The sequence below is a fragment of the Solanum dulcamara genome, chromosome 6, assembly GCF_947179165.1.
Source record: "Solanum dulcamara chromosome 6, daSolDulc1.2, whole genome shotgun sequence".
NCBI classification, from domain to species: domain Eukaryota; kingdom Viridiplantae; phylum Streptophyta; class Magnoliopsida; order Solanales; family Solanaceae; genus Solanum; species Solanum dulcamara.
In genome coordinates, this window is record NC_077242.1 from 21,690,534 (window position 1) to 21,704,659 (window position 14,126).

The 14,126-nt window shown below is 40.6% G+C and overlaps 1 pseudogene; it reads left to right on the forward strand.

Moving 5' to 3' along the window:
• The first annotated feature begins 11,255 nt into the window (after window positions 1-11,255).
• On the forward strand, window positions 11,256-11,900 carry LOC129893465 (NADH-ubiquinone oxidoreductase chain 2-like; annotated as a pseudogene).
• Window positions 11,901-14,126: the final 2,226 nt, after the last annotated feature.

A 14,126-nucleotide genomic window follows, 5' to 3' on the forward strand; every position in this document is an offset into this window, starting at 1 on the left:
CGCCTAATCCCCCAACATGCTCAAGAACCGAGAGACAACTAGGGACTATCAGAGGGAGCTTGCTTATAGAAAGAAGATAGGCCAGAAAAACAAGGTGCAATGGGCTCTCCGCTCCTAGTCACTAAGAAGTGCTATTCTGTCCTCCGAGGGACTAGACTCCACCAAGAGGTTTTTTCTCTCATATAATTTTTCCCGCCTATTTCATTTCCGTAGCGAAGGAAATGGGATTCGAACCCATGATACAATCTTCTTGTATGTCGATTTAGTAAACCAATGCCTTAAGCCACTCAGTCATACCTCCAAGTTGTTGATCGTAATAGCATTGGATGTAGCACGCTAGCGCACATACTCTTTCTCTATGAGCGAGACTCCATCCAAATCTGCCACTCCTTGGGTGAGGCCTTCTGTTCTATGAATACCCCACCACTTAATGATTCACTTTCAAGTTCTCTCCTCTGACTTGGGAGAACACAGGGTCAAGCTAAGCCCTGACCCACCTAAATGGAACTCATATCTCCTTCGTCTGGTCAAGAAGGGAGGGGAACTAGACTCTACCTTTTCTATTATATTTACATTACATTATGGAGAAGTCCATTCTCGTCATGATCGATCCACGTCCTAACGTAGTGCCCGACTTGCTTAGCAACCAAAGCTAGCTTACTAAGGTAGTTTACTTTTTCATTTTGAAAAAAGAAGGCGAAGGGATTTTTCCTTGATTGCACGAGCTAGCCAGCAAACCAGCACCCCCCCCTTACTCACCTCAACATCTATAAAAAAAAAGCTCTTTCTCCTTTTTATTTCATAATAATAAGGTAAGCATCCAACTCTCGATCCAGAGCTACTGTTTCAAGAATCAATTAAGCTTAGGAAGTCAGGTTAAGACGTCAACTTTGACAGGGGAGATAAAAAAGAATTCCTCTCTTGAGAAGTAAATCCCACTAAATTAGACTTGTATGCTTGACATGAAAAGTAGAGGCAAGAGGAGTCAAAGGCCGATCCTTAACCAGCAAAGGAGGACAGCCATGCCAATCCAAGCATAGTAAAAGTGTGCTCACTCTACCTTTGTTTCTTTACCCTAGACTCCGTTTTTCAAGGAGACCTATGTGAATTTCCTCTATTATGTGATCGCTATGCCCTTGTGCCTTTAGTTGAAGTATAGGTCATTGATTCAATCTATCTTGATAGGATTTTTCTAGTAGGTAGCGAGAAGACTAGTAGTATCGACAAGAGGCTACATCAATAGCGGAAAATTTTGGGTAGGGTAGGCTTGGAGTTAGAAGTCCTATTCTTCCCAACCAAATAAGCACTTTTGCAAAGTTCACCTTCCCACGGTCAAAACAAGACTTACGGATAACAATCAGAACTTACCAGGGACAGGGACCAGACTATAGAGCCTAATTAAAAAGAATTCGGGCTTGTTTTTTCAATTCACATCTATGAGCGAGGATTCCTCTATCTCTTGCTCGCTTCAATCATACTCTGACAACTTAGGAAAGAATGATGGGTCGCTAATAAGGCCCCTAAATAAATGCTTAGAAGGCCTATCTATTTTTTTCCCAATCTATCACTTGCTCATCCCTCTCTCATGAAAATGGTCTCTCATCTCCTCTTACTGTCAGGTTTGGTTCTTATTCTAGGTTGGGTCTCACTGTTTTATTATTGATTGTCCCATGGTTAGAATACATTTTTTTGCTTGGTTATCTTAGAAGGGTTAGCTACATCCCGTTGGGAACTATGAAACAACTATCACCCTATCTTCTACTCTGTACTATGAGATAGAGGCAATGAAATGGGAATTGCAATGTACTATTTGGTCCAGCCCCAATCTACTTTCCTCTTCTGAGATGCCTTCTTCACTGGACAGGCAAGGGATAGAGTCTTGTCTTCCTTCTACGATTACAAACTTTGTCCTAAGAGTTGATTCATTCAAAGACAGGAAAGGCAGTTTTGAAAGCAGAGACATAGACTTGGATAGGATTACTACTGGCTTGAAAGCGGCTTGACTCACTGTGATTGGAATCCGACTTCCTTGTGACCCTCTTACTTGCTTATATTGTACCTCTTCCTTTGCTAACTCCACCTGTATTTGAGCATGAACTAATCAATCACTTCCCTCCTATCACTTAAAAATTTTACACTTGACAGTTCCCCTGACCACCCGGATGACCAAAGTAGAAGGGGGATGCCCTTTAATTAAGAAAAGAACACACCGAAGCTAGATAGATTGGAAAAGCTCCTTTATGGAAGGACCTATGTAGAAGCTCATTCCAGACAAAGGAAATCTCTGACATAGATTTAGGCTTCTCCGATTGAGAAAACTCCAACATTACTTTTATAGTAGTTGCAAGCCTAAGATCAAAGGCAGTTCCAAAAAGGAGTTCCCTATTTCCATCTTGAAAAAAGGAAAGTCTCAGTGCCAGTTGTAAGGTTAGGAAAGCCAGGTATGATGAAATCCTCTTTTTGAGTATTAATTGATTCGATCTTATTATTAGAATATTCAGATTCAACTGAATATACTATTTTCAAGAAGGAATCACCATCACCAGTGGAATTTGAACCCGACGATCTCTTCCTCCTGAAGTATGGAAAAAGGAAGAAAAAGCAGTCAATCACAAAGAAGGAAATAGAGAAGGTAAGGGACCACTTTCCTTGTTCAAGCCGGTATTTAATGAGTAAATAGTAAGTAAGTGAGAAGTGGTGAATTGGCCAAGAGGAATAAAGCTTATTTCAAGTACTAATAAAAGCATTTATTACAAACTCTTGTGCTCACTTATTCCAAGTATAGGATGTTTTCCATGAGCCTGTCTGTGTTGAATATGCTTTTCCATGTAGAATAGAGATTCTCTCTAAGATTGATAGAATATACATTTTCTTTCTCTGATTAAAGGTTGTCCAAAGAGGACTAAGAGACAGATATTGTGCTAGCAAGTAAGCTTCAGCCAAGCATCAGATAAACCAAGTTCGAGTTGGGAAAAGGGTTATTTACCCCAACAATATAGAATAATTATTACCCCCCGCTACAGGCCAATGAGCACGGCTTCCCATATGCCGGATAGATTTGAAGACTAGTTCCTACATTCCTTCTTCTAGTTTCAGAAGGTACCTTTTATAGACCAGTCTATCTCCTCTATGGGGAAGGCAAGGCTACTCTGTCAGAATCAGAACCTTGGATAGGTCTATTTAGAGACTATGGCTGTCTAAAGTAGAGTCTCGGCATCAGAAAATCAATAGTATAGGTCTTACCCGCCTCTACCGCTGGTGAGATCTCTACTTGAACGTAATCATTCTTGTTTTGGATCGTTTTGAGGGCTGTTCTAGATGGATGCACCACAAGACCTCTCGTGGATGCTTACCTAAGCTATGAAACACAATTGTTGGGTGCCTTAACTAAAGGAGCTAAACCAGAGGATCTCATTCCACCTTATCCTTTGCTGAATCTTTCCTTGTCCTTCCCCTAAACTGGAGACGGAACTTTCTTATTCAACTATGGGGGTTAGAGAATGAAAGAAAGCTCAATACATCTTCTTTAGAAGAATTTTCCTGCATCAGTATATCAGCTGATTAGATATGAAACTATATAGTAAGATCCCCCATCGGGTTAAGAATCCGTCTTTTTTCTACCTCAATTGAGACTTGTAAGAGGTCAGGCTTAGCTCTTGAAGATAGTAGGATTAATTGGGCTTAGCTTAGATAAATGCTTTTTAAACTCATTCAATATCTTTCTTGCCTTATCCTGTTAACAGCCTATGAATGTGTGCTTGTCAAAAATCATCTTCAATCATTGATTTCTAGTGCGCTGATTCGAGAACAAGCTTACTTTTATTTTCTTCCTGCTACTCCTGCTAATGCTATTGATACCTCCTCCTTTGCTTCTTCGATACATGCCTGGTTGAAATCTTGCTTTATTTATATTCTTCCTGAAAAGGTCATACTTCTGCTCTCTTTCTTTCATTAGCTATTTTGACTATGAGAAAGCTTTTCATCAGATAGTCTTTAGTTCCTTTTGTAGGCCGAACATCTTTTTCCTAAAAAGTCCTTACATGGTCAGTGAAGGCCCAAGTATACCTATAAAAAAGAAATACAAGGCAGTGTTTGAAGAAAAAAGAGATGCATCTTGGTTTTCAACAAGAAGAATCACAGCTGATTAGAGTGCTACCAAGTTTCGTTTTTGGTTGCAACCCGAATTCCTAGGAGAATGAAATTCAAAAAGTTGAGGAACAAAGTAACCTCATCCAATAGCCTCCTTTCTCTCCTTTAGAGTCGAGTCACTCCGTACCTTCCTAGCCATCTACTTCAATTATGCCAGTTAGAGAAAAGTCCATCTTTTTGTGCCTACTCCTGGTGCCTAAAGGCAAAGAGCTTCTTCAATAGATAAGTCAAGCAGTCAAGCAGCAGGTTGAAATCTTTGACTTCACAAGTCCTACTCTCAAGCAAAAGGCTAAGAACGCTTGTTCCACTTCTAGCTCATTAGGGATGGGATTCCTAAGACCTATAATGCCCTTACTCTCAGTCTCAATCAAGTAAGAAAGGGAACCCTTTTAGCTACGGCAATGGATATAGACCTCTTCCCTCCGCTGCTTACCTAATGGACCACTTAGAATAGACCAAATCGAAGGCGGTAAGCATTCTGTAATCATTCCAAGTTTTCCAAGCTACCTATTCTCTTTGTATGAAAAGTAGGAGTAGGAAATGTCGTAGGTAAAGTTGTCCAGTACTACATCCGTAAGCTTTCCATCTATTGCATTCGTTCATCGGGGAATCCCTATGTTCACTCCTATTAGGGGAATTTGCCTTGATTTTGATTCTATTACGTACAAGTGGGCCAGCCAATCTGTCTTGTAATTGATTCTGTATTCAAGGTAGGCTATTTTGTCCTAGATTTCCAATTTGTTTGTCCTAACAGCATTCGAAGCTTAACATCCTTGCAAGCTTTGGATTCTTTCCTATCTTTGACCGAGAAAGAGGTTACCAAGCAAGTGAAACTGAAGTGAAATTGTACTCACCTTTTCTCCTTCTTGTCCTCTTGTACTTCCATTCTTCTTATTCTCGTATCCGGAACCAGAACAAGCTCTTCTTTAGTAGCCTCGCTTTGTTAGCAGTACTAGTTTATAGTCTTTATTGACCTGGAACACAAGCTTTACCAGCCAACCCGATTTGACCTTCGAAACTCTCTTCTCATACTCCTCGTTCATCATTCTAGGCGTACTCCAATTAGCTCTTCTCTTACAGAGCCTTGTCTATTCGATTGCTTTCCTAGTCTTCTTCCTGTTCGATTGGGGGCGGGAGTTAAGTGTCCGATTCGACAATGAACACTAAATGAAAGAGGCAAATCCATTTTCTCACCCTCCTACGATTGATTGGAGACTTATTCAGTAGGTCCTCCTTCCCTACAGACTGGAATTTCAGGGCGTCTTGCTTAGATCGTATTTGCTTTTCCTTACTCCTGAATAGTGAAAGATTGAGCCTTTTTTGTTCAACCCAAGTGATGGAGTTCCAGAGCACACTCTACCTTTGCTTCCTCATTCTTCTGTGCCAAGAATGATCTAATTGAATCTTCTAAAGCTGATATGTAAGATCTCTAGGGCTCAGAAAAGGCTTATTTATGCTAATCAAATTAGTACTCGTGCGGAAGTATTTCCCCTATCATAGAAGGTGTGAAGCAGGTGGGGTCTTTAAAGTAAAAAAGCAAAGCAATTTCCAAGGATGCGGGCAGAAGGGGGTTTCTCGATAGTCCAAAACTAGTGATCTAGGCTTCTCTAGCAAAGAATCGACTCATGCCGAGTAGACTACAATTTATGGTACCATATCCTACCTATCCCAAAGAGAAGTCTCCATAGTGGGATTGTATATTAACTCAATCTCCGATGAAGAAGGTTCAGGTATGCTTCGACTTAGCCCTATGATCTGCTAATTCATCTATTTTTATGGTATTCGACAAAGGAGGTGGATAGGGCCAGTGAAAGAAGTGGCAAGGGAAGAAGAAAGGTTTTCAATTCAAGATTTCTGCTCCTGAAAATGGGTATTAAACAAAGGACATAGTGCGTTAGGTAAAACCTATTTTGAGAGGAAATATCTATCAAAGAAGAAAGTCCAAAGCCAAACGTTTTTTTCAATACGTATGCTTTAAAAGTCAAACTTGGAATAGATTATTTATCTATACTTTATTAATGGGATAGGAATTCGTAGTGGAATGTTCTTTTCATAAATCCTTTGAGCAAGAAAGGTGTTGCATTGGGGCCTCCTCAAGGTCATTCGGAACCACTTTAAGGCTGTTTATTGACCATAGCAATGCAATGTTCAGTGGTGGGGCAAAGCACTAGCGAGAAGCTTCCCTTGGGATTGTTTTCCCAGGCAATTTTCCTTTTTTGCACTTATATGCTTTTCTCTGTCTTTGATGTCAAGCCCAGTCCCAGTGACCCATTGGATTGGATTTCTCCCTTGGGCGGACTCCATATGGGGATAACTTGTTACTTGTAAAGTCTAGGAATGAATGCTTATTAAGGAATCGATAAGCTGATGTGCCATTATTGAGTTCCATCCTTTAGCAATTATTGACTCGAGAATGAATGAAGTTGCTTTACTTCAAAGTAGAGGTTTGTGGTAACAGTGGACTAACAAATCAACTCTAAGGACTGAGTGCCTAGGTTGCAGTGGTAAGAGTCGCTACCGATGAGTTCCAACTGCCAGAGTCTTCGATAAGAAAGAGGCGTCTTAGTAAACAGAAGTGAGATCTTCCTATTGATACTAGAACTAGTGGGACTGGCTCTCGGGGAAAGGGAATTACACTAGATCTTGGCAATGGCACTCCAACAAGCTCGGCAAGAAGAGAAAGAATAGAAGGAGAAGAGGAAGTACGATGAAAAAGGTATGAAATAGGTTGTTTGTAGTGATTGTGATTGCTTATTTGGTTGGGATTACCAGCTTGGACAAAGAATAATATAAAAAATGTGCTTCTGCCTATGGCTACATTCCCATTAAGAGCTATACCTGGAGTCGAGCTAACTGCATAGGCAGATGGCAACTTTCCTAAAAAGCCTAATAGAAATTAACCGCATTGGAAATGACGAATCACACTCTAAAAGGAGGTTCCCTCCCAATATATGTCAGGAGGGAGCAAGGCGTGATTGCTATGTCATCCTCCACCCGCCCCCTTTCCACCTCTAAGTAGTGGTGTTAGTGTGTCTCATTGCAATCATTCTAGTCAATCATTTTCTTGAACCATAGGTAAGGGATGACAGGAGATGTCCCCTATAGCAAAATAAACCAACCCCTCATTTGAGAGAGTAAAATAAAATAGTGTTGGGCTTACGACAGTCTGACTTTTGAACGACTAAGCAACTACTAAGCTCCTGCCCACCCCCAACCAATTAGGGTAAAGTATTCATTCATACCTTCAACAACACTGAGATGTTGGCCCATGACCATGTTTACTTCATCTTTAAGAGTAAGCATCCTGGCTCTCAGAGCCTTAGGCAACCCTGAATTCTTTCCTACTTCCTTAGTGATTCCAAGAAGATGCTTCAACCCCATTAAGTTTTAGCTGGCCATCACGATCCAATAAAGATTTCCAATTTTGATTTAGAATTATTGAGCAGTAGGTTAAAGATAACCTCCTTTGAAATACCCTGTGTAGATCTGGGGGCTGCTTCTGCGCTGGCTTTGCTAGCTTACATGACGGGCTGTAAGATGCTCAATCAATCAGGCGCTATCCCTCCCTTCTTCCTTAATCTACACATTCACGTCCTTTAGAGTTAAGGAATGATGGTTAAGAGTTCTTGCTTTTGAGTTTCCACTTTGACTATTTAGAAGGCTATATAGAATAATACCTTAATGAATTGAAGTGGATAAAGCTCAGCATTTCTCTAATTTGAATCAAAAGTTGCTTTTTACTCCTCCGACTTTAAGGGCTGGTTACATCCAATGTCTCCTACGAGGCTGCCTTAGAGTCCTCTTTGTCTAGGCAGAGGTATATCCCTTTTTGAATACATTTGACTTGGTGCTCAATTGTAAGAAGATTCCCCACTCTGAAGTCAAGTCTTTTTTGGAGCTCCTTCTAAAGAGGTTGGGATTAGACTTTCAATTGGATGTGTCTCGATCAAATCATTAACGAGAGATCCCTGCAGATGTACTACTTTCAATCAAACCTTCTCTCATTTACCTTCTTGATTGATAGATAGTAAGGCCTAGGACTTGCTTCCTTAGATTTATTGAATTTACTTTGTCTTCACGAATTGGATTTGAACAAATATCTCTGGGCGACTTTTCTTTTAATCAATCATGAGGGGGGTTTCCACTTTATTACTCAGGTAGAGTGAAATGGCTAGGCTCCCCTATCACCTTTCCTTTCGGTGATATACTTTGCCTTAGCACTTACGAAGTAGACGTTATTTATTGATTTGAAGTAAAGTCTTTCCATTCCTGATTCAATTACAGCTGTTCTCGCTAAAGCCTGATCTGGTCCCGCTTGAGCGGTAGGGAGAAATCTTGATCTTCCAATTGCGTCAATACAATAAGATATATGCATGAATCTCTCCATGGCTTTATACACCCCAAAAAAGAATGAATAGGCACCCAGATGGAAAAATTATGATAAAAATAAAGGTTGGTAATAAAGGATGTGCTCGCAGAAACAATGAGATCATCAACATAAACTATAATATAGACTTGAATGCCTGTCAATTGGTATTCTATATGATGTGATGTTGCTAGTTTCATCTGCTAGTAAGAGAAGTTGCGGTGAATAAATCCTTCTTAGCTAAGGAATGTTTGTTGGACACCCACCCATTGTCCATTTCTGGCTAGCGCTCTTCGTTGCCTTTATTTGCAAGGTCTCATCACTTAGTGGTCTGGCATGCAGTTAAACAGGTTGACCTTGGAAACTGCTTTCTTAAGTATGCTGTACTAGGGGACAATGTAGGAGGACGCTCGTGTATATGAAGAAATTTTTTGTAATTAGGATTTTTCTTTCCTATTAGAAATCTATGATTTCCCATCAAGGTTCAGTTGTGAATTCGTAAAGAGGTTCAGGTTTTGTAATTTGAGTAAAGGATCTTTCACCTGTATAAATTCGGGCTCTTATGAACACTCACCATCCCTATGGTACTATGGTTGTATAGCTACAGTACCCTATGAAGAGATTTTCTACTCTTTGTTTTGTAGAGTAGGGGGTAATGGGTTACCGTGCTCTATCTAGAATCGACCATTTTAGAAGTCTTAAGGTAGAGAGGTTGATTGTGCTTCATGTCTCCTAAGAGCATATTGTTCTGAGTGAGGGTAATGTTTGCTATCGCCGCTTCCTCTTTTTCTTTCTTAGCGAAATGCTTGCTTTCATTCATATCAAAGATCGTTCTTTTCCCTTTTTCCCCTACCTTGGTGTTGACCCTAGGTTCGCTAGCTTCTTTTTCGGTCTCGTATAGGGAGTAAGTTAAGCCATTCCACTAAAATACTCTTTATTGATTGAGCCTTCTCAGTCTTGGTTTGAAAGCCTTGACAGTTCAGTTCGCGTAGTTTGTAGCCATCGTTAGAGGAAAGAACTTGTATTACAAGGATTCATTAACTATAAATCTGGCAATTCCTACCAGGGTGGTGGGTCAGAACGGATTCCCTTACTTTAGGGCAAGAATACCAAAATGGTTAGGGGGCTTGTCTTTAAGCAGCTGGCTTCCACGTAGCTACAGCTACAGAGGATAGTCTCTAAAAGCTACAACTGTCTCTTCTTATTATTCTTCGAAAACATACCTAGGTTTTGGCAATCACTCTACTGACAGAGAACCTAAGTGCTACCAATAAGCCTTTAGGCAGGCAGCAGAAATAGTAAATATCGTCTTTCTTTACAATGACTTTTTCCTTTCCTCTTCACCATACGCAATTCTAGCTCACCCTTGAATCAGGGGATACCTTAAGTCAGCAGCTCCCTTTGAAGATAGGGTATTTACATAAAATCCAAAACCGTACCTAAGGAGCTTACATTAGGAAACTCCCAAGCTTGCCGAGGAAGGAACAAAACAAAGAAAGACACCGTCCAATCGCTTTTTTATGTGCGCATATCACTTTTGAGTATCTTTGCACTGCTAGCTCCCTTAGATCATTGGCTACCAGAAAGACTAGAACTCAGGAACATCAATATGGTTAGGGATCATTAAGGTACGGCCCTTAGCCTATTCCTTGCTGCCTTTTGAACAAATCTAGAACCTCAATTAGCAGATTCATTAGAAACCTTTCTTGAAAGACTCAATTAATTAGATAAGCCTAGTACGTAATCACTGATAGGATCATTCCTGAAATTCACAAATAATTAATGGGCACTTTGAAGAAAGTTGATCCAAGAAGACTAACATCGTAGCTCACTTAGATTAATTAGTTCAAGCATTGACAAACCCGCCTTCCTTCTGTGTTCAGGATGGAGACTCTTTCTGCCTTTGTCGAACTGCCTTGATGCCTTGGCAGGCTTTGACCTGCCTTCCTTTGCTTACCGGAGAGCAGATTCTTTATTACTGACTTTTTGCAGTTGATCGCACCTCACACCTAAAGGAGTCGGTCCTTGTTAGGAGTAGGACTCTTCGCTTGCTATCAAAAGTGCTTACTCATGGTCTATCGTGCAGTTGATGATATCATTATGGACTAGTTTCCAAGCATACGCCAACCATACATACCGCTTTCTCATTCAGGAATTTCTTAAGATTAAGGTTTGAAAGGACTAGGCGGTAATGAAGTATGAGTCTAAAACACTATATACAGAACTGCCTTAGCTCAATAGATCAACAAATCAGGAGATGACTTCTTAAAAGTTCGCGAATGGGACAACAGCCTTCGGGCTTTGCTTGCCCTTTCTAATAAAAAATTTCGGCTCAGCCTGGGAAAGCACTGGCAACAATCGAAAGGAAGAGGTCCATGTAGCTGTTGTGTCTACCCCCTTCTTAGTCAATGGGGCACAGTAGGTTTGGCATCTACTACAAAAGAGAGAATCCACTTCAGATAACCATGACTCTTCTAGGCAGCGTGTGGAATGGCCGAGAGCAGATATTTTTAGATATATAATCCAAGTCGAGAGTAGAGTTACAAGAAAAGTCGTCTGATGGAAAACGACTTTCATGTTCGGTTTAGAGAGCAATTTTTTCGTTGAGAATTCCTTGTTCCCTTTCGTGTGAATTCCCCAGCGGCGAATTTCAAACATATAGGGCCCTATCTATTCCATCTCTCGAGCCCTGAAGAAAACCCCATACCCTTCGGACTCTATATATTTTTTGACTCTATATATGTGGGCATCTGATATCTATGAGGGTTCACCCACCCCGGTTAAATCATTCCTTTCTATTGCGCCTAAAATCTCTATTTCTTCTAATATTTTACGTGTTTCTATTTATGGTTCTTATGGAGCTACATTGCAATAAATTTTCTTTTTCTTCAGCATTGCTTTTATGATCTTAGGAGCACTGGCCACCATGGCCCAAACAAAAGTAAAAAGACTTCTAGCTCATAGTTCAATTGGACATGTAGGTTATATTCGTACTAGTTTCTCATGTGGAACCATAGAAGGAATTCAATCACTACTAATTGGTATCTTTATTTATGCATCAATGACGATAGATGCATTCACCATAGTTTTAGCATTACGGCAAACCCGTGTCAAATATATATAGGATTTGGGCGCTCTAGCCAAAAAAAATCCTATTTTGGCTATTACCTTCTCCATTACTATGTTCTCATACATAGGAATACCCCCGTTAGTGGGCTTTTGTAGCAAATTCAATTTGTTCTTCACCGCTTTGGATTGTGGGGATTAATTCCTAGCCCTAGTAGGAGTAGTGACTAGTGTTATAAGTCATTAGACGGCTGGAAGGTTTCCACGAGTAAGTAAGTTTGGGGGACCGAAGGCAGTTCTATGTGCACCGAACACATAGCTTACCGAATCAGTTGCGACACGGATGGGAATGCATGCTCCAAAAAAATAGGGTTGAGTCTTATACATCAACCGTCTACTCAATATCCTTGTACGAGTCCACAATGACTACACGAGATGAACCTTGGTTTGGTGAACTGAAGTTGGCCTTAGGTGCAATAGGACTCCTAGTTACTGCACGCGATCGTATACTATGGTGCTCCCCACCGGTTATTGGAATGATGCAAGCCGGGCCGGGTCTCGATTCAAAAAGATGAAGGGCCCAAAATTCTAAATAGGGAGTGAAAAATTCCCCATCTCATTGGGGGCGAAAAACAAATCGACATCTCGATGTGATACAACCCTTTCAATTTTAGTTAGGAAAGAACGGCGAAGTCCATCCGAACCATCCAATGAAGAATAAGAGGAGATCAAAGCGCCAATGGCACGTGAAACACATATGGAACAGTCACGGAGAAAAAGAAGTGTGGAGGAGAAGCAGCCAAACTTATTCCCTTCGCTTTCTCGGCCCAAAGTAGTGCAGTTTTTCCTGGCCAAATCAAGGATTTGGGGCTTTTTTCTACACTAAATCACTATAGAAATCCATTTTGATTAGTAATATAAATAAATAGAATGATAGATCCACCCATCTATCCTATCCGATTTAGATTTTGTTATCTAAAAAAGAATCGATTTCATTCAACCTTTGATTCAAAGAACTGCGCTTAGCCCCTCTGCCCATGAAATGGCTCTACTGCAATGGATGGCAGAGGGTCCATAGTACCCGAAGCACTGGAGTGATCCAGCAGCCGGGAAGGGTCCTAGAAGTGCCTACTACTACACCACACTACACTTGGCTCTACACATTTATAGAGCTAACCCCTGTCCAGTGCCTGGCAGAGCTAAGGGGGCTTCAATCCTTACTCTTTATTACTTATTCAGGGGGGAGAGTAGAGCCTTGAAAAGCACTATTGAGAGGAAGATCCTTGGCCTCTCTTCATTATTTACAGGGATCCAAACCTTTCTTCAACATAGGTGACAACGAGCCAGGAAGAGATGGAAGAGATAAAACACGGGAATAAGAAGCAAGCTCGCCTTCCTTTTTGATCATTTTAATAGAGGGGGATGAAGAAAGTGGACAAAACAGACTCACATTTCTCATCAAACAAATACAGGAAACGAATCATATTGAAAACACTCCTAACCAAACCCCTTCCTTCGTAGAGCTCATGTATTGTAAGTGATCCGAACCTGCCTGAAGTGAGCCTCCCATAGAGGAAAGTGAAGTTCGTGAGTCGTATGATGGGTAACTATCTCCTGTGGTTTAGAGAGGACTCAACTATTAGTTAGTACCCCCTTGGTTTTGGGGTGGACCTTGTCACTCTATTTTATTATATACGCTTAGCGAAAAGAATGTTTTTTGATACACCTAGGACATGGATTCTATATGGACCAATGGATCGTGACAAGTCGTTACTACTAGAAATGACTTCCTCTTTCATTACTTCATTCTTTCCATATCCCTCTCCTTTATTCTTAGTTACTCATCAAATAGCACTCAGTTCATATCTTTAAGTTCGATCATTGACAAGGTTCAAAGAAAGGGTGGGCCATTGATAAAGAATCGATGGAAAACCATAATGCTAGCAGATGGCAGGCCTCCGCTTTTCTTTTCATTAATGAAACCCGCCAGTTATTATTATTATGAACTCAAATAAAAAGACAAAAAATTTGGATTTAGAAGGCTTGTTCAAAAGAAAAAAAGACGTGGGTGGCATTATGACTAGGGTGTCAGTCAGAAAGGTTCAACCAATGTTCGTTCAATCAAGCAGCATTTTATTTTCTTAACGTAAGGAGAGGGAAGAGGGTTTTTTAAGAAGGGCTTGGGACCTATGAACAGAACAACACAACAAAATAATGAAATGAAGAAGAATGAATGGGACGCATCAGAGGAAGGACTGACAAACTTGTTACTTATGTTTGGTTAACTACTTTACTGACTTGGAGTTCTTCCTCATAAGTGGTATACCTACACCCCACATGCACACTCACTATATCTATGTACGTCAAACTTTCTAGCCTTTCAAAAACGCCCCTCTCCCTTCTTTTGAGTCTACGCACTTCTACTTAGTATATCGTTTATATGCTTCTTAATAAGCCAGACGCCCCTCTTTTTTGTTCTTCTTTTGCTTGCGCACCAATTCAGGGGCTAAGGGACCCAATTCGTAAGACTCAAGATGCAACTTAC